This window comes from Betta splendens, chromosome 13 (assembly GCF_900634795.4).
Source record: "Betta splendens chromosome 13, fBetSpl5.4, whole genome shotgun sequence".
Lineage (NCBI taxonomy): Eukaryota > Metazoa > Chordata > Actinopteri > Anabantiformes > Osphronemidae > Betta > Betta splendens.
In genome coordinates, this window is record NC_040893.2 from 16,542,477 (window position 1) to 16,565,647 (window position 23,171).

At 45.3% G+C, this 23,171-nt stretch overlaps 1 long non-coding RNA gene across 2 annotated transcripts in view; it reads left to right on the plus strand.

Moving 5' to 3' along the window:
* Window positions 1-8,684: 8,684 nt before the first annotated feature.
* The window catches only part of LOC114868703 (uncharacterized), a 47,639-nt gene continuing 33,152 nt past the window's right edge, over window positions 8,685-23,171 (plus strand). For both annotated transcript variants that reach the window (XR_008696563.1, XR_003788057.3), the window contains exons 1-2: window positions 8,685-8,873; window positions 13,975-14,085. This is a non-coding gene — a long non-coding RNA (uncharacterized LOC114868703). The remainder of the gene's footprint in view (window positions 8,874-13,974; window positions 14,086-23,171) is intronic.

A 23,171-nucleotide genomic window follows, 5' to 3' on the forward strand; every position in this document is an offset into this window, starting at 1 on the left:
GCTTTCTGTTACCTGTGTCTTTATTAGTGACTATCTGTCAATGCCATTAAAATGTAAAGGAAGCCACACAACCTGTTTTGCATATGCATTACAGATAATGCATGAACAAAAGCACCCCCCTCCCCCCGGGTCACCTGTTCCAGTTCATATTGCCACTGCTGCCCCCACCTGGCGAGTTCAAAGCCATGGGTTGGGTCGGTTATTGTTTTCCCTAAGCGATGCTTTTGGAGATGAAACGTGCACACAAAGTGGAATCTAATAATGCTCCCCCCATCTCCACGCGCGCAGCCCTGCCCTGCCAGCGGGATCCTGGAGCAGGCGGGCAGATCAAGGCTCTGGCTGCAATCATTTCCTTTTGAAGACAAGGATTGAAACCCTGTGTGTGTGTGAATTATTACCATCTGCTGAGCTCATGTTTAGTCTCGGTTGTCAGTTTATTAGGGACATTTAGTCTTCTATTTTGCGAAACAATTTCTTCTTTGGAAGCTATAATGTTAGATTTTTTTTAAATTTGATTTCTGTTTCTTCAATATATTCATGCCTGTGTTCAATTTTGTTCACAGTGGCTTAAGAATGTGTGCTGAAGACACATTTACAGCCACCTCTGACCCACATCTTGTCTGTATTCTATTGCTCAGTGTGCTGCGATGCGTTCATGTATCTCTAAAGTCAGATCCACACAGTCTGTGGCTTGGTGTCAATCACAATTTACATAGCTCTGCCCACGGAGAAAGTAATCACAATTATAATGATTCCTATAGCCTAATTATGCATATGGCATTTGTTTAATGGAGATTTATTCTGAGTAATGAATGTGTAGTCTTGTGGAACATTGCTTTTCCTCTCCGTGTGGAGGAAAGGACTTGTGTCTCCTCTGCTGGGCTCTTCAATCTAATCACCAATCTCAGGGTAGATAAAATGAGCCGGTGCAAAGCTTCAACCTGGTATCAAGCTCTGAGACAGGTGATGGAAATCCCTGTAAGGCTCTGGATTTTCTAAAAGATTCATATTGAACACACCTCTGCACAAGAACGCTCATATCCTCCGAATCCTTTATTTCAGCACTGCTTACCTAATATGAGTTTTGCTGCTTTTCTGTTTTCTGGGCGCTGCAGAGATTTAGATTTCTCTGTAATCTGGAAAAATACCATGAGAGCCAAGTCTTGGGTCGGGGCCACAGTAAATCAAACAGCCACAGGAGACGTGTGAAGGCAGTGGGATCAGCCACAAACTGAAGGACAGACCAAAACGTCTGCTACTGCATTTATAGGAGAACAATTCCTTCTTTCACAGTCCAATAAAGTCCATTATAATTTGAGAGCTATTAAAAACACAGGCTGGCAGGTAATAGATAATAAATGACAGACAACACGGCGCAAATGTCGCTACATTCTCTATAAATGCCCCGAGACACTGGTTTGGGGATTAGGTGGGCTAATCTCAAAATGTCCAGTAATTCATTCTCCCCCAAATAACACAGTGATTGCTCCACCAGTGGGAGCAGCCAGCAGCCTGCTGATGTCTGGATAATCGCTTCTCCACTGGTCCTCCAGCCATTCCAGCAGCTCAGCAGCGGTTCAGTTACAGTTCAGCGCGTGCACCAATCTAGCAGGAAGCGCTGCCTTCACGGACGCGAAGCCAGCAGCGTGTGATGAAGCACGTCAGACGTAACCTATAGAAAACGTACAGGTTCAAATGTCCTGGCCTCTGGTTTGTTTGAGCAGAATTATCACCTCTCTGACAGCTTAAAACGGAGACATTATAATCCTCGTGCACAGCTGTACCTATTAAGAATAAAAGGAGCTCCAATTTCTGTGGCATTTCTTTTGGACCTGTGTTCAAAACACCTCTGGATCTACAGCTGGGATCTGAACATGACTCAGTGACATGTCCTTTTGTTCCAAGACAGATGTACTCCTGCTGCACACTGTGGCCCCTCCTCTCCCACCAGCAATCAGTCACTTCTATTAAAATGTGTCACATTCCATAATAGAGTAATGGCCATGAAGAATAGCAGCTGCCACACTGGAAATAAATGCTCTTTGCATTTGCTGTACTTGAATCTTGAACAGACAGCAAGTCATTTGTGTTTATGTTGTGTGATTATCGGGGGTTTGTCAGGTCATAATGTTCAGTAAGTGGAGTTAGTTCAAAACGATTTGCCTCACGAGGCTCGAACTTTACAGTAGTGTTACAGCGCGAAACTGCAGGATGGACCTTTTTAATAAAAACCCCTATATACTGTATATTTGAAGCACAATCTTTGGTGAAATGAAACTAAAATAAATTTGTTTTGCAGAGCGGCTGCAGTGAGCTGACTGGAACACGGAGGCGGGAGAGTGTTTATGTGAGGATGGAGTGCAGAGGTGTAGGGGAGATGACATTTCTAGATGACGAACCAAAATCCAGAATGAAAAGACGACGCCCCCTCTCAGGAAGCTTGGCAGGAGATCCTAAATGCACTCTAATGCACCGCACAGGAGGCAAAAAAAAGAAAAGCATGACCTGGCCAAGTATGTCCTCCGACTGAAATCCAACAAAACACCTCTGAAGTATTTTAAAGCAGAAAGTAGAGCAACACGAGCCCTCCAGCAAATAACAGCTGAAAAGAATCCCTAGTGAGGAGCAGCAGAGCATCTCTCCACAGATTTCTGTAAAACTCATATCGGCGCATAGCGTAATAACAAACGGCCTGTTGTTATAAACAACACTCATTTTACATTTGCTATTGTTTGTGCTTGAAACCAACTGTGTAATATGTAAGGATGCTATTGCTTTATTTGGATGTTTATGCTTGTTGCCATGGCGATCAGCATCAGCAAGGTCAGATTTTCAAGTGACCCTTAGATTATACGACAATTTAATATTTCCCCCCATAATTTAATACAAGACTCACTTTAAAATCCAACTGTCAAGAAAATCCTTTCTCTGACTCCCTCACTTTCTCTTTAGCTTCGTGTTGCTGCTGTTCAAATTCCCACAGATATGCAAACATGGCCTTTCAAGTGTGGTGATTAACAGTGAGACTAATTTACTTGCAGACAAGTGTCTGGAAGAAGACGACGACTTCCAGGCCCGTCTCCCGCGGGCCTCTCTGCAGACCCCACCGATCTGAGGGCCCAAACCCTCCCAAGGAACACTGAAGCAAATTGCATTGTTACTTTGCAAATTTGTTCAAGCAATCAACTCTATCTCACTTGGGGTAGCAATCTGACAACAGCAATGATTAGAATCCTGGACGACTCGCTGCTTGTCGCTTGGGACCCAGATGAGAGCGGAATTACAATGAAGCCTGAAATTGCGTGTTATTGTTGCCTCCCTGTGTTCCGTCCTCCTTCCTCCATCCGCCCTTTTCTTCCTGCCCACGTCCGTCCCCTCTATTCCATCCTTTGGAGATGTGGTAACAAGCTGTGACTGCAGGAGACAAAGCCAAAGGGCAATAGTCAAGAATGGGGGACTACAAATAGCTCCTGTCCTGTCTTTTATTAGAGCGCAGACCCTCCATCACTGGCATATAACAAAAAACCCTGATTTGGGAGATGAAATATGCAAAGTTAGAATGGAAGCGGGGTGGAGGATTAGAGTTGATGGCCTTTAATGCAGGCGAGGTGGACGGGCCGAGGTTGAAATAAATAAATACTTCATAGGAGGAGAAGTCGCAGGATTTCCTTCAGGTTCGAGCAACGCGCATTAAAACGAGGAGGGCAATTGTGCAGATGGAGGCGCCGCTCAACTTGCTTTATATTTATCAGCCTCTCCTCACGCGTCGCCTCCGAGAGGAGGGTGGCCGGGGTGAAATGACCCGACGGGCGCCGAGGGGAGGAGGAGCAGGCTGTTGATTCTCATTTCACTGTTCCCATCTCCCAGCAGGATTGTCTGAGACACAGATAAATACTGCCGGCGCTGCCATTTATAAGCTGTGCAGCAGACACAATTCCAGCCATTACCTGAGCGCCTCAGACGTCCAGCGCGCCTCAGTCGCCTGCATACAGAACGCCAGGATTTCAGCTGCTCCGCTCTGCCCCCCATCGCCTCTCCTCTAACTCCTTCTTGTCAACACCGCGGGGGCGCCTTAGACTTTTAACACTGACGTGCTTTGTGTGAAAATGAGCGCGTGTTTTCTTTGTCAAGTTTCTCCGTGAGGACGAATCTGTTTGTTGTTTGAATTGCAGAATTTCAAAGGCTGTACTTATTGTAATTGATTATCCAATCAATGTGGAATCACATGCCAACAAAAAAAAAGACTTTTTTTACGATTGTGGCGATAGTTTTCAGTCTGCAGACGATGCACATTTAGGGAAGTGATGACCACGTTTTACAAAAGACAAGTGATGACGGCTGAAGGTCACGCACATATTTAGTGAACCATCAGAACGTAGAAATCCACAGTAGCAGTTGACCCATGCTGCTATATTTTCATTTCTTAAATATCTGATACAGACTCTGCAAGCTTTGAATTATTATTATAGTCTGCTCATGGTAATGATTAAGTTAAACAAATAAGCTCTACCTGTATTTCATACAGTGTGTGTGTATGTGATTCAAAGCCATTGTTTGACACTGAATCTCGTATCAAATGCTGCAAACAGGATTGTTTCTGCTCTTGAGGCTATTTGCTCTCCAGTAGCATTAAATACCGCAGCTTTTCCTCCACATTCGCATTCAAAGTCACATTACTGCTCCAAGGCCTGCCAGTAATATGGGTTAATTGTTCTGGATGGCTGGATCACTTCCAAGCAGTTCATCCAATTTCCATTTAAATTGAGCCAGCGGAGCGTGACACGGGCGGCGCCGGCCCGGCCCGGCCCGGCGCAGACAGGTGACACGGGCTGGGACGCAGAGGAACCTGTTTACAGGTCAAACCGGAGACTCTCCAATCAAATGCAAGCACACACCTTGGTGCTTCTCTCGACGGGGGCCGAGAAATAGCCTCACACAGTCAAGCCGCTCAAGTGTATATATACTTTGCAGCATTAGTTTCCTGTGGGCTGTGGCTGCCGTGACCCTGGAGCCTGAGTGACAGCGGGGACGCGGCGCTCGTGACAGAACAAGCGCTCGTTCCTCCGCCGCTCAGCTCCTAATTTAAACTACCCAGATTACATTGTTCACCGCTGCCCCTGCAGGATTCACATCGCAGATTTCCTTAAACTACTGGGCTGCTTCGGCGTCAGCAGCACATCCTACTGTGCTTGTTTGGGCTCTTTCTCGTTTCTCACAACTTTCAACAAATTTCATTGTCTAACATTTGAAAACAACAGGACTAAGACCATTTCCCATCTGCTAATCTAAGCAATTAGTTTATCAAATCTTCAAAGATTATTAAACTCAAGCAAAAAGAATGTTAAACCATTAAATAAATTAAAAAAAATCTCCTTTTACGGACAATTTATTTAAAATACCAGTGTGTGATGACTGAATTTCTGGATATTCTGAATAAAGGGGTTTCTGGGTGTTTATATCACTCAATGACAGATGTCTTTTTGAATCTCTTCTCTCCCAGGGTTCAAAGTTTTTCTTTCCATAAATAATAGAGCGTGTTCAAAGTTTAGCTAAAAAGCTCCACATAATGGAGTCCCCCTGGCCTCCGTGCTGGGACGGTAATGAATACGAGGCCTCCCGGTTCCCTTTACCGCCCCTGTGCGCTTCGGATCAGCTTGGATGGCTTGCATCAGTCATAACAGCCGCGCCAGCCCAACTTCTCATAAACCCCACACCATTCTGTATCATCGATTGGTTCCCTTCTAGAAATGGGGCCCGTGTCACGCGTATTGTTTCTAGATTGAAAAGGAGTTGGCCAACATCTGCTGTAAATCAAACACTCCCATTAAGCAGAGAAATCCATCCTGCCACCGGGCTCCATCTCTCTCTCTCTCTCGCTCGCCCTTCCATTGTCTTGGTTTCATTTCGGCCCGACCCTCCATCACTGTCCACACCATTACTGGGAGGATTCTGCTTTCTGAACACAATGATGTCAGGTACAACATTAAAACGTTTAACCAAGTGCAGGGGCAACGTGACCCCCACGTGCTCACACTATCAGGCAGGTCAGGATCAGAAAATGGAGGTCAGGTAGCACACAATCACATATTATTCTAAGGCGCTAAATGACACTGAAAGGGAGGGCGACCAAACGCACCATGGCTCATTCGACCTATTTCATCGTTTTATGTCCTCTCTTTAAAACCAAGGCACCGGGTCAGTTCATCCTAACGAAATAAAGCTCATGCTCTCACTCAGCTCTTGTAAAATGCAGCCACGTGGACCTCTTTGCCGCTTGTCTCAGTCAAAACGCATCTTTACCACAACGGTGAACACTTCCTTTAATGTGTGAATAAAATCTGTATTAAATTAGATGAAATAAATCTGCCTGTTTGGCTCAATATTCGTCCGACACAGGCTCATCCAGCAGATTTCAGGTTGGTTCTGACCCAGACTCCCACATCAGCTGCTCCCCTTGAGCTGCCCTTGACTTGAACACACAGAGCCTGAGGCGCTGGGCTCAGGGCTGGCCCCCCCCCCCCCCCCCCCCCCCCTCCCCCAAGGACACTCTGCAGGTTGCCTGTCGGTCTGCCTGAAAAAAAAAAAAGAAATAAATACAAGTCCAGATACTTCTATTGTTCTGTGCTCTGATCTTCATACAGGTTGCTAAAACAAAGCCCCCTCATTAATATTTATAGCTGCTCTGATGGGACGGGATCAATGGAGAGACGAGAGAGGGGAGAGAGATTGTGTCTGAATAATCACCATCCATCTACTTCCAGCCTTTTCTTCAGGTCTCTGAAGTGGAAGTGATGCTTCAGAGAGGAATCCTGTGTGTGAGCGGGAGATGGAAAACTGATGCGAGAGCAGGAACGAATGGAAATATCCATGTTTATTTTTGTTTTGGTGGCACGCAGGCTGCCGCCTTGACACGGTTGTTATTTTCACAGCAGCCTGCTTCATATAATACTTAAATCAAGTCCTATAGCACACACTGCATCGCCCGGCCTTCATAAACGTAAGCATATCCTTCTGTACTGACATCTGTTTTGAAATCGAGGCGTATGTTGCCTAGTTATGGTGACTTTCATATGCCCTAATTCCTTCTCCCTTCCCAGCTGAAGATGTGTGGGAGAGTGTTAGGAGTGGATTTGTAACAGGCTCCGGGTGTCTTCATTGGCAGGCCCAGCGTGCTGGATCTCCACGATAAAAGTCTGACAGCCTGAGACAGTCTGCTGCGCGTCTTCAGTGGGTGGGCACGCTGCCCAGCGCTCAGTAAGTGAATTAGGTGGGCAGTGGGCCCAACGCGGCCCCTCTTGACTGACAGCGGCCCCGCTGAGCGGCGGCGGGCCGCGCACGGAGGACCGTGTTAATCACATACATTGGGTGATGGATGGATGCCCTCACGCCCGTGCATCTTCAAAAATACAGTTCAACCACGAGGAGTGGAGCAGATTGTACGAGGGCTGCGGGAAATTGCCTTTTCCTCTGACCTGCAGCCAAGGGTGAGAAGGCGAATGGGAAGTGAAATTTAAAAGAAGAGGCCTTTCAGTATCGCTACATCCCATTCTTGTGCTTTTAATTGCTTCCTGTTGTGCTCTGTGGCTCCATTCCTGACGCTCTCATTCTTCTACCCCCCCCCCCCCCCCCCAGGCTATGCTCCTGCAGGGTTCCGTGGGTGTGTGGCTTGACAGGTTGAGCTCTGGGAGGTCACGGGGGCAAGGGCAGGATTTGCAGATTCTCAGACAGAAAGCTGAGGCAGCACGGCCTTCGGTGCTGCAGGAACCACAAGGCCTCGCGGAGTCACGGAGATCCGTGACCTTGAGTCGAAGGCAGAAAAAAAAAGTCAACACAACTCCACGGAGTCCGGACATGAGCTCACAGGCCCCGGTGCGTGTATGCAACGCTCTCACTGGCATGTGGTGTTTTGCTAAAAATGGATTAGACAGAGCCCCTCGTGAATTATGGTAAAAGCCCAGCATACGGCGGAGCTCCACTGAGAGATAAACAAATGAGTGTTTTTATCATGTCTGCCTTCAACAATATTCATGAATGCAGCGTTTCATATGCACCAAAGGCTTTCATTATTATTTACCATTAGAACAACCGAGTGGAGAAGCACTTGCAGTGTGTGTGTGCGTGAGATTAATTCAATTACACGGGATCTATAACGTCTCGTCTTCCACCACACATGACGTCCAGCACGGCAGCCCTTGAATGTGCGCGGAATAACAACGGAGACGGAAACCTATGGGCGGCTTTAAAAGTACACGAAGCTCAGCAGAGCTACTGGTGGAGCGTTCCTCTAGTTGGACTTTGCAGTTGAATTTATTTAATTTTATTAACAGGGAGCATTTTTAGCGTTTTCACAGATCCTAGGACCTGATGTGTGTTTTGCTGGTGCTGGGCTGTTGGTCTCCTCTGGGAGTGGAGCTCCACTCTGTACCTGCCTGTGTGAAGCGCTTGCAGCCGGCTGCGCTCCCTCATGCTACAATCTGCCATCTGGGCCGTTTGCATCTGCTCTTTGTGCTTTTTCCACAGAGACAAAGCACAGACACTGATTGTAACTGGGTTCTGCCGCCACCTCTGTGTCACTGACCGTGTGAGAATTAAACCTAAAGTCACATTGAGCTGAAGAAGCTGCATTTATGATCAGGCTGTGCAGCCTCCTGCCTCCTCAGGTGTTGTTAATCCCAATCAGAAAGCTCAGGCTGAGTCTATATGCGCTCTACTGTGTGTGGATGCAGCAGTGCCCTAATTTCAGCACGCTGCAAACTGTTTTGTTGGGTTATGATAAGAAGCCGGCACCAGCAGCATTTGAAGGCATTCTGCCTGGACTGCAGCGCTGAGTCTGGAGCAGAGGATCGTCCCTGTGGAGAAACGCGCTGCGTCGGGTAAGTTGGCTTCAGATCGCAGGGGAACGGATATTTCCAGGTTCTAGTTTCAGTGAAACGGCGCCGCCTAAACTATCTTAGGGGAGAATTGCTGTCACACCTGTGATGCTGACTTGCTTCTCTGTCGTCCAGGTGAAGTTGTCCATGGCAACTGTCAGAGAAACATGCTAAGTGGAACCTATGGATGCTGAGTGATGGAGTTTTTCCCTCCAGTTAGCCAGTTTTCTACACTGATGGGGAACTGGGGCTAGATTCTACTTACAACTGGCTGCTTACGAAGCCTCTCACTCTCCTGTTGAATAAGATATTCTACTTTAGCATGATATGATAACAGAATCCCTTTTTTCTTTAAGACATGAATGGCTTCGCTTTATGTTTCCCTGTCACAATGCTCAGGTTCAGCACCGCTCTCTGCTTAAATGTGCCTTATGTGGCAGCTGCTCACGAGGCTGAACCGGGGCTGAACCACAGGTAATGGTGGACTAATTGTGCTTCAGAGCAGCCATCAGCCGGCGCAGAATGAGTGTTTTCACAGTGGAATTTCCCGCACGATGTTGTGTATTTTCCTCCTCTGCCGCTCCCTAACTACCGCGGCAGCAGTGAGGGGTGATGTACGGCTGGGCTCTCCGCTGGGTAACTACTTCCCTGGGATGTGTCCCTCGTTTGCTGAATTCCGTGTGAATATGTGCAGAGAGTTGAGGGTTATGATGATGTGGTCAACTGGGAAGCTGCAGCTGTGATCATCTGGACTGTGCACACACGGTACAGTGGAGGATAATGCATAAAGATGCAGGAGCTTTCACCACATGGGACACATGCAAACACCCCAGACCAACAATGGAGCAAATACGCCTCCTACCCAAAATGCCAAACAGTATCAGTAATAATGTGGTTTCAGTGCGATATTGATCCTGTGATCTGTGCTTATAACAGGAGGAGGGGCGAACAAAGGAAATGGAGGATCTTCAGTCGTGCTGACATATGTACAAATAACAGTGCTACGAGAAGCTACCATACATCACAAAAATAAATTGCGCCTCATCAGTTGCTGAGATTTCCGACCATTCATCTGAATGAGTTATGGCCCCTCTTAGAAGTGGATCCATTCCACACCTTCACTTCACTGTGTATCTCAGACCTGCTGCGTTGTGCTTTCGGTCGTGCCTGTCTGAGCATGTAGTGCAGTGACACGTCCGCTGGGACTGCAGACATGAGGTTAAAGCAATTCACCACGGAGGAAACTGGAGCCTGCTTTGGCACCGCTGAAGAATGGGCAGCGACAGGCGTGGGTACCAGATGGCGGTGAATCTGTAATTACAATTCTCTGGTGTAAAATGGGGTAGTAGTGGAATGAATTCTTGCCACAGCTTCAAACACCCAGCTTGTCAAAGTCTCTGTTTACTTGGCAGAAGGTGTAGCAGTCATCATAGTTTCTTTTGAGGCGTGCGTCTCAAGTCGCCAACGTCTGCTGAGGAAATGCAGACAAAAGAACATTTAACACCATTAGACTGTGCCGTAATGGTGTCGGTGTCTGGCCATGTCTTTGTGGAGCGGTAATTACCAGCCTAATCAACAACAGAATGAAGATGGACAAAGGCAGTTACGCTGCATTTAAATAGGACAGACCCATAATGGCTCCCAAACGCAGAGCGGGCTCTCTGCGGGCCCCGAGGGCCTCACCTGTGATTTAGCCTCCGCTCTTGTGTTTGTGACAGGGTGGCATTGTGGCATCGCCCTCCTCCTCCGCTGTGACCCCGAATGTTCCCTCTTCCGTAGGAGGCTGCATAATTGTCTAATTAAACGGAGAGACAACAGCCCCAGCATACCTCATTAAAGACACCGCTCCATCAGCTCCTGCCTTCCCCTGCCTCTTAAAGGACTCTCCTCCTCCTGGCAGGAAAGGTCAAACAGAGCGGTGGCGGTGGCAGTCGAGCCCTATCTTTGCTCCTAAGCTCTAAATTATGTAGAATAAATGCTCATCAATTTGTGTGTAAGTGTCTAAAGGCAACGTTGCTGAATTATCGTACAGTCTTGATTTATAATGTAACCCATAAACATTCAAATGAAAGTCCAGCGTTTGCTATGATAACTTACAGAAGGCTCTGCAGGAGAGAGTGTTCTGTGGTGTTTGCTGCTGGCCTGCAAATAAAGTGAATACGGGATCTTTTTTATATTAATGAGGCATGCGCTGAATATTTCCAACAGATAAATGAGCCAGGTTTGAGCTGCTTATAAATGAGACTAGTTGAGCTAAAGGTTCCCAACTGACTTCTCTCGGTGCACAGAATATAGTGAAATAATTAACTGAGATGAAACCATCTCGCATGCATTGTAAAATAATCCAGCCACGCATGCATTTGTGTTTTTAACAAGCCACTTTAGTGTAGTTGAATATTGTTATATGCTTAGAATTTGCAGAAGAAGTTGCTTTGCCTTATTGGGGTTTGATTAAGAGGAAACCTAGCATACATAAGCTGGACTTGCTTGGTTTGGCATAATTGGCCATAAACAGATGTCTGAAATCACATGTAAATGAATTTGGTGCATGTGCACACGAGCATATTGGTGTCTTCATGGTTGTGCTCGCGAATGTGACCCTGCCAATTTCTGAGCCACATTTCTATATCTTCCGAGTCCAGCTGGTGCTAAATGTCACCTTTCCGAATCCAATTATTCCTGAAGTCTTCAAACATGTCACCTTGCCTTCTTTTACATTGGCGCCCCATATACATGTATAATAAATATTTGAGGGGATGTAGCATATGTCCCGTCTGAAATGTCACTGGGTCCCCTCGTTGGCAGGCTGCTGTTGACTTAGCACCCGAACACTTCATCTGGGATGCAGGACTGTTGATTAATCTTCTGGCCTGACATGAACATAGTGCCCTGAATGTGTACTCACCTCGACTGGATGCACAGCAGTCATAAATATCAAATACTCCACCTGACGTCACATATATTCTTAATCCGATCTATCGATTTTGTGTCAAGGTGTAAAAGTAGCCACTCAGATTCAGCCTTTCTCTTGTGGGAGTGCAAATAGTCTTTGCGGCTGGAGTGACAACTCGAGCCCGTGCGCTGTGCTAACGGGCCTGAGCCGGGCTTTATAAAGTGTATCTGCAGGGAAGCGGCCGCGTCCAGAGACGATCGGAGGCCGAGGAAGAATCACGGCGATCGAGGGGCGCGCGGCGCAGGTTTAGCTGCACTCTTCATCACGGAGCCGGAGTCAGTTCTGCCACGACAGTCAAAAAAAGCCGTTTGTCTGTGACTCCCGAACCTGTGAACAAAATGAGATGTTAATTGAGCCCAAAGTAAATTGGCCAGTTCCATAATAATTGCTCCCCAACTTTTTGCAAAAGTAAGTTGCATCCATTAAAAACTTAAAACTAAAAGACTGAACTGAGATTTAAGGTCGACTTTTTTGAATAATTCTGTTTATGTATTGACCCCTGATGCTGATGGATTCTTTGGGCCTTGCTGCTTTACTTCATGAATTATTCATCCCAGGCAGAGTATGACTCTAGACTTGGCTTCTTGGCAACAATAATAACTTGGGGAACTTCTTGAGGCTGACATCCCATAATGAAACCAGGAGGCAGCGGTGATCCAACAGTGGTAATGAGCGAGTGTGACGAAGATCACTGTGTGTCAACCAAATAGAAAAGACGTCCTCTGTTTTTCATAATAGACTCAAACAAGACCACCACTTGGTCTGATATGATACATGAAGTAGATAAATAGGGTCCAGTCTCTACGTCGTACCCACTGGGCTGATTTATGGACACAGAGCAAGCAGCTCTGTATAAGTCCATGAATGTGAAACGTCCCTCCACATCTACATGTCTGTAGCCAGGATGCAGATGGATGCGTGGAGGCCAATAGAGGGAGCCCAATAGCTGTTGAAGCTGAGACGGGCCGGAGGGAAACCACAGCTGTTTGTGCACATGCAAAAGAGTTGAATGCATTAATAAAGGTCAAATGAATGAAAACTTCTCCAAGTGATTCAGGGGCGGTTCCCGTGGAGTGTTTCGACGTATTCCAGGCTCTCTGGCCGACGCTAACTAGCATCTATTTGCTGGCCCTTGTGAGGAGGCGCTGAAAGCCAGGTGGACAGCTTTGAAACGCGGAGTCTGTCCCAGCAGATGGGTGGTGGTGGTGGGGGGGGGGGGGGTCTGCAGTCTGAAACAGCTGTTGTCCGTCACATTTTCAAGGTGCTTTCGCTGTTTCAGGGTTCCGGAGGTTTCCCGACAGCTATAGGGACGTGTCAGCTGCTTTGTATCGGCCCCAGAGCAGGAGAGGAGGATCTCAGGGGACCAGCGGCAGGTTTTTCTATTACCACTCCTCTTTCTCCGTAAACACTGCGGCAGTTGTTACCTCCGGCTCAAGCACACAATAGTGATAAGGCTCCTTCCATATCCGCCCAAGACGAATGGGATGGGACGTTCCTTATGACAGACGCCTTGGAAATGATGGGATGAATTTTACACAGGGAGCAGGATTTCAAAGCTGCCGGAATAGATATTCCACAGATGCAGCGACCTCTTTGCTGTGAAACGTGGAGGGAAATGCTCTTACCTGCAAATGTTAGTGTTGTAGTGATTTGATCCACCTGGCCTGAAATGATTGATGCCCCTCATATATTTCATTAGGACACACTTGTATATTTCTTCTGTAATGAATTCTCCCGTCTCTGAAGCGGCTCAGGTCGGTTGCTGTTAAACTCCGGAATGTCAGGAATATTACTCCAATAAATATTTGATGGAAGAGCACCATCTATCGATTCATTACGCTGTGAGTAACGCGTGCGTGTGTTCATTAGGCCGCTCCTCGCCGCCCGTGTTTAATATTCTTTGTTTACAGTTGAGGGTCACATATGGGGAGAGGCATGAATATGGAGCAGGTAGCCGCGGCTCCGGAGCTGCTCACAGATGCTCATCCTGCAGTCGGCACACACTCGTACTGTATGACTGTGATGCACACATGCACGCTCATTAAAACGCACTAAAACATAAACCGGGTGGGTGACGGGCCTGGAGTTCCATGACTCTCACTGCTGTTTGCTGTTGTACGCTGGAGCTGAAGCTGGTTGTGTCTCTTGCAGGATGTGAGCGTGGTTACAAACTCAGACATCGCCTCCCGACTCGAAAGAAAAAGCAGCTGCTGTGGTTAAACAAACAGCGAAAGCAACATGAAGGCATTGGACACAGGGGAGGTGAGTGTCTTTTCCTGCATCCCGACTGTCTAACTGTGTGTGTGTGTGTGTGTGTGTGTGTGTGTGTGTGTGTGTGTGTGTGTGTGTGTGTGTGTGTGTGTGTGTGTGTGTGTGTGTGTGTGTGTGTGTGTGTGTGTGTGTACAGCTGTGGCTTGAAAGAGGAGAGGGGGCGGTTTGTACCAGGAGATGGTGTGGGATCTGCCCCCCAGCGTTTGGCACAAAGGACCTCCTCGTATTATTCATGCTGCTGGGGTCTGTGGGTGGGGAAGGTTTGAGATGGGAGATAAGGTCAGGTCCTGTTAATGAAGCCCATGCAAACGGTTTGCACAGAAACCTCCCCTCTCAGCTTCTCATTTTCATTTTGAAGTGTTTCATTCACTCCCTGATATTACTTCATTACCAACATCCTGCCCTGTCGTCGCAACTAAATGAATAGCCAAATTCGACCTGCTTCGTCGGGCGAGATGATTCATCCGCCGCCGTAACCTTCAGCGCCTTCACGAGTGAAAGTTACTTTTGCCCAAGGACGTATAAAAGTGAGGCCTGGTTAATTAGGACTGGTTGTGAAATACAGCAGCAGAGCCAGGGAGGGGCCCTGCTGGAGCAGAGCTGCCTCTTTGTTTATGTCCCTGTGCTTTGAGTGTAGCTGGGAGGCACAGAGAATGAAATTCACTCAGGTGATGGGTTTAGCATGAGCGCTCCCCTCCCCGCCGACTCTCCTGCTGGACTCTGGCATTAAGTCGGCGCAGGCAGGTACCAGACGACAGACTACGGCCGACAGCTGTTTCCTACGACTAGGGGGAAACGCATTGATTCGCTTCCTCAGCTGGCCTCATTTGGGAAGAGGTGGCGTGTGGCCAGAACCCTCTCCTCCGGCGCGAGACCAGGACAGTAGAGAAAGGTCAGCAGCGCCGAGGAGCAGGAAAGTGGCTTCAAATGACAAGGGCGATATTTCAGCGCTAAAAAGAAGCTCAACTGTTGAGCAAAAATAAAAACTGAACCAAGTTCACCACAATTACAATAATAGGCAAATCTAGAACCTAGAAACTAGTTGCAGCATCTCGCTCTGGCTGGTGTTGGAGGACTTTTCTCTGAGTTTTTGGCCTGTTGTCTTTCACCTGTCGGACGAGTTTGTGTCACAGAAGGAGGAGCCGCTCCACGTTGTCCTGTGTGAGAGGTTCCTGGAGGATCTCCTCCAGGTGGCCTCGTCCTCCACACACAAACGGTTGCAGGTGTCCCACTATGAATTAGATTTTCTGCTCTCTTTGTTGAATGAAATCCAGTCTGTCCTGGAATGAGCAGAGGAAGACGCTGCCCCGGCGTCTGAGGCTGCCTGTAATCTGGCATTCCTGGTGGGAAACTGAATCACTTGAACCCACAGCTTCAGGGCACAGATACAAGCATGTGATATTACCACTGCTGTAAAAGTCAATTCACTTCAGCAGGTGAAAAATGAAAGATTTCACCACCCTGTTGTATAGATATTAAACAGCTATAGGGGAGGATTTGTTTTTCTTGATTGACATAAGTCAATCAAGCGTTTTTTTTTTACATAAAAAACGCAGCCAAGATTTTACTGCCTCCATGGTTTTACTGCAAAAATGAGGTTGTAAACTTTGATACGGTTTCTTGTTTGGGTCACTTGTATGTAATTAATTTAGAAGACTTAAAGTGTCATGAGGAAGAACAAAAGACTCAAGATGTATGTAATAAATAAAACATAAAAGTTTGTACGCAGCTAATGCTTCTGCATGCAAACTTTGAGATTAGGATGCTCTCTGAGGAAATAAGTTTGAAGATGCCTCTAATTGGATTGCATTGATTGCATTTAGAATAAATCCACTCACTCATCACATAAACCACTTATTATCATAGATAATGTAAAGATGGGAAAATCCCTTTAAGCAATGAGCAGTAATGAAAGTTGTGTTTAATTTCCAAGTCAGAATAAAGGATGGCAAACGGAGGATTGAGGGATTCTGCATTTTCTTTGCTGATTATAAAGATTAGTCAAACACAGAACAGTTGAGGAGCCCCACAAATACCATGTTAATGTGGAATAATAGAATTTATAAAATAAGAAATTCAGAACCTTGTGGTTATATACATGTTGATGGATATTGCACCTCAGAACTATTAGTCTTAGTCAGTAAAATGTTACGTCTTTGCATGCAGATAGTTGCATTTATCATCTTGCTCCAATTATTGATTTATTACGTCTCATGGTGATGCTGTAAATGCTGTAAAGGCTCCTGAAAAGCCTCAGTGGTTCTACTTAATAGCAGTTAAATGAAAGCTCACATTAAGGATTCAATACATATTTAATGTTTCTGAAACTGTTTTATTTCCACTAAAGGGGAAATTGACTGCTGCAACTGCAGAGCTACAGGATTCGGACGGTTTTAGTATTGAGGGCATAAAAAAATGTTCCTAAATTTATTAGATTTCTTTTATAGCCACAATCGGCTGCACAAATATTATATTCTGCTGAAGACATAACAATTAAATCCAATGAAAAGCTTGTATCATGTTGTGCAGTTTAAAGCCCTGGAATAAAGGACCTCTGTGGGATCAATAGTTCTCTCGTGCTGCTTCAAACATTGATCTCCTCCTTTGAGATTTAATTAGATCCTGAATATGTTCAGTGTAACATGAATATTGTGGTATAGCTATTGAACAGGGGGATTATCTATTATGCATTTGTCCAGGGATCAATTATGAATGTTGTAATTTGCTATTGATGTAATTGATTAATTTGTCCAATTATAGTGGAGACGGTCATCAGCCCTTTTCACTGTGCAGCTCAATGAGCAGCCCATCAGTGTATCGGAGGAACAACAAGCAGACACTATTCTGTCAAGGTCTGAGTGAACCCACATCAGCCTTAGGCTCTGCTCATTACACACACAACATGATCCCAGACCTGGTTAGTTGTGTAGAGGTTTTGTAGATGTGATTTTTTTTGCCAAAAATAAATATTTACCTTTATTACAGTGGAATGATTTTGCTTCTAATCAGCAAGCACTGAGTGACCCACAGTAGCTGCTGTCGTGGTTCTGACTGGAATCTGGTGGTTTGCTTGAGCTTTTTCAATAGAAATAATGGAGGACATTGTGTTCTCTGGAAAAAAAGCTTTGAATGTAATTGAGAGTGTTCGGGTATTGTCCAAAGACAGCGGAGTAACTTTCAGCTTTGTGTTTTCATGGTCTCTGCTTTATGTAAAAGTTTGCAGTTTTGCATGATGTAAACTTGATGTGACTCATTTTGAATTTGTGTTGGATGTTCAGATATTTAAACCCAGATGTTTGCATTAGGCATTGGCTTGGACTTTGAGCAGTGAGTTTTATAAATGCAAGATCAACTAGATCCGCAGGAATGAATCTGTTTGAGGAAGTGGACTGTACAGAATATTATTATTATTTATTTTCCTAAACATAAGAGCAACACTTGGAGAGAAATTCAATTTCAACAAAAACTCTGCCTTGTAGCCTAGGTTCAGTAGGAACAACAACTTCTATGTTGTTGATGCCTGTAATGAAGTCCTGGGTTGAATATCGTATATTTTGATGTGACATTGTCTGGACTCAAAGTAATAAATCATCTTTGTTAAAAATTCTAGCAACTACTACAATGTTTAGTGAGAAGTCCCACAATACTGTATGTCCAGAGACTGGTTCAGTTTTTTTTTTTTTCTGAAAGGACAGCAACAAAAATGCAGCATGAGACATTGCAGACTGAGACGTACCCAGACAGCTTGACTTCCTGATTCTTTTTTCTGATTGACAAGCTTATAAATCATGTAAATAACATTTGGATCCTCCTCAGCGTTATTGACTGATTCAGGAATCTTCAATCATCGGCAGGCGCAGTCATCGAACTGTTACCTGTGTTCACACTGAACCAATCCAGTCAAGGTAGTTAATCAGTTCAATCAATCTTTAACTGTGTGCGTGCACAGTTACACTAATTAATGATGCTCCAATGCCAGCAAAAATAAAGAAAACGATTTAAATTTAAAATGAGTTGTTTAAGATTCAAGGAGAATTTCCTAGTTTAACAGCCATCTAGTTAAACTGCTTCACAGCATCCTGGTCTCCAACTGCTAATTAAACCTGGAAAAACAATGTCGAATTACAAATAAATAAACCAAACCAGCGGCAGAATAAATGAAATGCGACATGCAGACAAACACTAGGTAGCATCATTAGCTGCTCTGTGGTCTCCGTAATCACAGCTGCAGTAATTCGTTTTACAATTAGAAGAAAAACAAACCATATTCTTCAGGATTTATGTGAAATGCATTTTCTGGTTGAACGGACACTTTTTAATAGAAACGCCCAGAAGTTCTAGTTCCCAAAGCTTGAGCCTGAGCCGTTTGTCTAATTCTGGACTCCTTTACCTCTCCTGTAAAACATCTCCGAGCGTGATCTAATTAGCGACTTTCCAGGCAGACTTCTCTTGATAAAGTGCACGTCTGCGCGGCGACAGCTGCGCGCTGCACCATAAAAGGCCCGTTCTGCGCCCGCTACACCTGCAACTTCACAACGTAAACTACATAAATAGATGCAGCGGCTTCCAGTGATGTGCCGAGCTGAACACTTTCAAACGCGCCCCGTTTGATGAACTGGCTGCGCAGACAGAGAACACCCACAGCATCCTTCCTGCCGTGAGTCTTAATTTTACATCCTCTCTGATTTACTGCTCTTCCCACTGTGTTATTTTTTCGCTTGGTGTAGCCTATAAAAACAGCTCAATCAACCTTGTTATCTCATACACACTCTTTTTTTTCCCCTCACTGTTTGCTGGGCTTCAGTGCTGTTTTTTAACAACACTGTTCTCCACAGTCGCACATTTGAGGAGATTAACACCTGGGAGCTGCTCCGTCTTCTTCCAGCAGGTCAGCGGAGGTGAGGTTTCTTATTAAAGGACTTCCGGACCGGCAAAGAAACAGAAAAGTGTTACGCACTCCCATCATCCTGGTCTGAGTTAAAGTGTCTGTTCACTTCATACCACATTGCTCAAAGATTTATTCTAAAAGCATCCTTATTGCCACCATTTGGAACTTCGTTTGCAGAAGAAACAGGCCCAGACTTCCACCCTAACGTGGAGCAGTGCTGTCGAAGCAGCAGTAATGGCTCATTGGTAGTTTGCGCATGTTGTTGCTGTCTCCAGCGGTGAACGGTAATTGAAATGATGTTTGGAACCGAAGCAAAGACGGCAGCGTTGCTGCTGCCGCTGCTGCCGCTGCCGTCGCTGTGCGGAGCCTTGCTGTTTGTTTGAAGGCTGACCGTCACTGCATTTGATTCTGAAGTGCGAGGGCACTGCGGGACTTCCAGTCCAATCATTTCTGTTCTGTTGGGACAGTTGCACAATAGTCACAAGTGGACATTTTCAGAAACAACTAACCGCCAGTTGCGTTTTAAGACATAAATAAAATAAGAAAGCTGAATGAAGACCTGTGCTCAGAATCAGCCTGGAAGCTGATATTGCTCCACTATAAAAGGTCATAGGTCTCAGCAGATCCAGACCTGCGCCCAGAAAGCCTTGCTCTTGTCCAGTGAAGCTTGATGGGTATTTCATGTTTCCACAAACGCTTCCTCTGGCTGTATTTGCACAGACACTCCCCCGCTATTACCGCTGCTCTGTGCGACTCTGGTAATTTCATCTGTTGAGAATCTATCTTCCCCGCGCCTCCCCTCTTGTTGAGTTCCACTTTATGCTGTGGATTGGTGCTTACGCCGCTGAGTGGTTTGCAGGCGCGCGTCCACACACAGCCTCCACGGACTCTTTGATGTCTGCCTCAGCGGATCAAAGATGTCGGAGCGCGGACCCGCCAGGTGCGCCGCGCTTTCATCCGTCCGCTGCCTCCCATTCTCCGTAAAGGGACAGAACAATGCGTCCCATTCAGCCGCATGCCATGATTCATAGCAATAAGCCTGTAGTTGCTTCATTCAGGATGCCCCGACTGGCTGCATGTTTTTCTACAGCACAGACGAGCTTTGTGTGGTTTTCATTGTGCCGCCTTATCGTTTTGAAACCATATAAATGAATAACAAGTTCGTCGATATTTTATGGGCCGTCTTAATCTTTTGACGTCAAAGGAGAAAAGTAAACTCGAAATTCTTGGAACTCATGAATAGTTTAAAGTATTTCACTGCCTTCGATTGCTTGATCTTTTCCACAACAGCAAGTGCAAATGTTAGGATTGTGTGGCTTTGACTAAGAGTCAGAATCCCAAACTCAAACTGTCTGGCGGATGAACGGCCGCTTCGCTCCCACGTTTCCTGCTCGTCGTTATAACCAGTCGGCTTTGATGCTCCCATTAACCTTCATCATTCTAACAAAACCGGACTCCTCCTCCTCCTCCTCCTTGTTTGCTGTTCAAACACAAGAACCCCTGAAGGAAACCTTTAAGTGCTTCCATAGAGAGTTTCCAGATTATTGATTACAAATGGGATAATAAAACCCAACATCATTTCACAGGCTCTGGGGTAAAGAAGTTGCCTCCATTACAGATCATGTTGCAGTTTATCTCCATGTATGACTGTCTGCGTGTGTCGTGTCCAGCATCCATGACTTATAGATCCTGCATATGTGTTTGAGATGTTTGAGCTTAGATTATTGATGCTTTGATCTCAGTGTAAGCAGATGACGTCCTCATGCATAATCAGCATGGATTTTTTTCCCTACCTCTTCCTTGCACATCGATCGGAGCAACTAATTGCGCCCTTTTCTCTCTCAGTAGCATCCCACCGTGGAATCGTTTCTCCTTTTCTAAACTACCAATCTTGTTAGGGAGAATAGAAGCAGTCTAACAATTTAAGAGGAAGAAGAGGCTGTTTAAATAGCAATTACCATCACACTTTTCAGCTTAAATGTGCCTGTCTGGAGTTCTGGTGAATGGGACTGGGTAAATAAACATTAGTGGATATTTGCATTTGCGAGAAAAATTCAAAATACAACATGCTAACGGCACCATTAGTATTTCTGAAGTGGCTTTTGTTGCAATCTCCAATAGAAGCACATATGCTGGAGTTAATAGGTAAACCTGTTGAAGTGAGAAATAGTTCTATATGTTCATGAGTCATTCTCTGGACCACAGCAAAGGCTATTTTTTCTGACTGGCTGCTCAAGCGTGCACACAATACAGCAAACAGTGTTTCAGTCCTGAGGAAAATCTTTACTGAGCAGGAGTTGAGCTGTTTGAGGGCAGGAGGGTGACGGGCCCAGAGCAAAGGCTGCATATGTGCTACTCATCAATAATCCGGCATAAACTTGGAATTGATTAAACCGAGAGAAACTCACAGGAAAGGTTTCGACAAGTCTGACAAGAACTAAATCAGAAAAATAGATTACAACCAATCAGTCTCTATCATTCACCAAAAATGTAACGTTTAACAAAATGTAACAGTTTTTGTCATTATGTCATAGTTAAGCACCAATATGTGATGCTGATCTGCAATAATGTGTCTTGACAGAGTGATGTAACACAGCTTTAGTTACTCAAAGGCCCAGAAATGGTTAGTTATGGCTGCTCCCATGTTGCGCATGGTTAAACTTCAAATACACAGTGACATGTCATCACCTCCTAGTTTGTAGGATGAGGAAACAGTTTCCTATTTACACACAGACGCAGAACAATGTGTTCATTTGAAGCTCCGTTTGTTTCTAACTGGTGAATGTCTTCTGTTTTTGATCTTACAAACTCCTCAGAGCCATGTTTGTCTTTTTCGAGCTGCTATGCTCCGCTGTGCAATAATTGCTCACTTTGCTTTTTGTGTTTGTTGTTGTGCTGAACAGAGTAGTGAGAGTCAGATCATAGATTTCTGCTAAAAAACTGACAAAAACACCCCACCATCGCGGGGGTGGTTCTGTGTTTGACACTTTCAAATCATGCATTTTGTTGGCATCGCTGATGATATGGACTGAAGCTGGACACTAGCAAGCATCTAACAGATAAGAACTGTACGTTTTATACATATTTTGGAGAACAGGGTACACGTCTTTCTAGGAAGGACATTGCAGAAGTCATTAAAAGCTTAGGGATCATACCACTGAATGAAACCTGGCAGACTTCAAAAAAATGTATGCATCAATGACAATGATTGATGGATGTCTCATGTGTAAGAAATCTCAATAACACTAAAAACAGACAGGAAAATGAGGTGTTTTGATGGCCATTTGTTTCTGGGGACAGGCTGTCTGTTGTGTCCCATCACTGCCCACGAAGCCTCTTCACCTTGAACAAACAGATCCTGAGCTCATTTCACCACAGCGCAGAGTGATGGAGAGGGCCCCACTGTATTTTGTCAGCCTTTGATGGAATCACTGACTGTGAGACATATCAGGGAGGACTGTAGATTTAGACCGAGACTCAGGGCTCGGGGGGGAACAAAAAGAGCCCTTCTCACTCCAAGTGCACCTCTCTATGTTGACCACTTTGATCACAGCTGGAAGATCATGAATTAACTAAATGTCCCCTATAGAATTAATAGATTTACTGTACAGTGATTAGAGCACAGAACAGGGTCTGGTTTCTTTTTGCTTTGCTGGCGTCATAGAACCAAATGCCAAAAAATGGCACAACAATGGCTGAAATTTTTTTTTCAACTGGTTAACATTACATGTGGTTTGTATTCATCTCATTGCACGTTACTGATCTCTGTTTTACATTAACTCAGTAGCATGATGCAGTGACTGTGAGGAACAGTGAGGCAGCCTGTGTCTAGTCCAAATTTCCATCGTGATCCAACTAAGGCAGAATAACCCCTTTAGAGTTTTGGATTTTTTTTTTTACCATTGTTTGAAGTAGCGCCGCTTTGCATTTACTGACTGCAAAAGCCAAATAATCTGAGTGACTTTCAGCGTAATGTGCAGACAGATTTATGAGGAGAGCCCACTGCCATAGCAATAAATCTCTAGTTTTCAAAGCATGCTACACAGTTAAAGCTTTATCTCGACAGGTTCAGATGGGATTAATACCCCGTTGTCCTCATTACATCAGGAATATGCAGGATCATTGGATTTGAGCTGCTCCTCTACTCAAAACAAGCCAGCTGATAAGAACTTTGACTATCAATGCAACA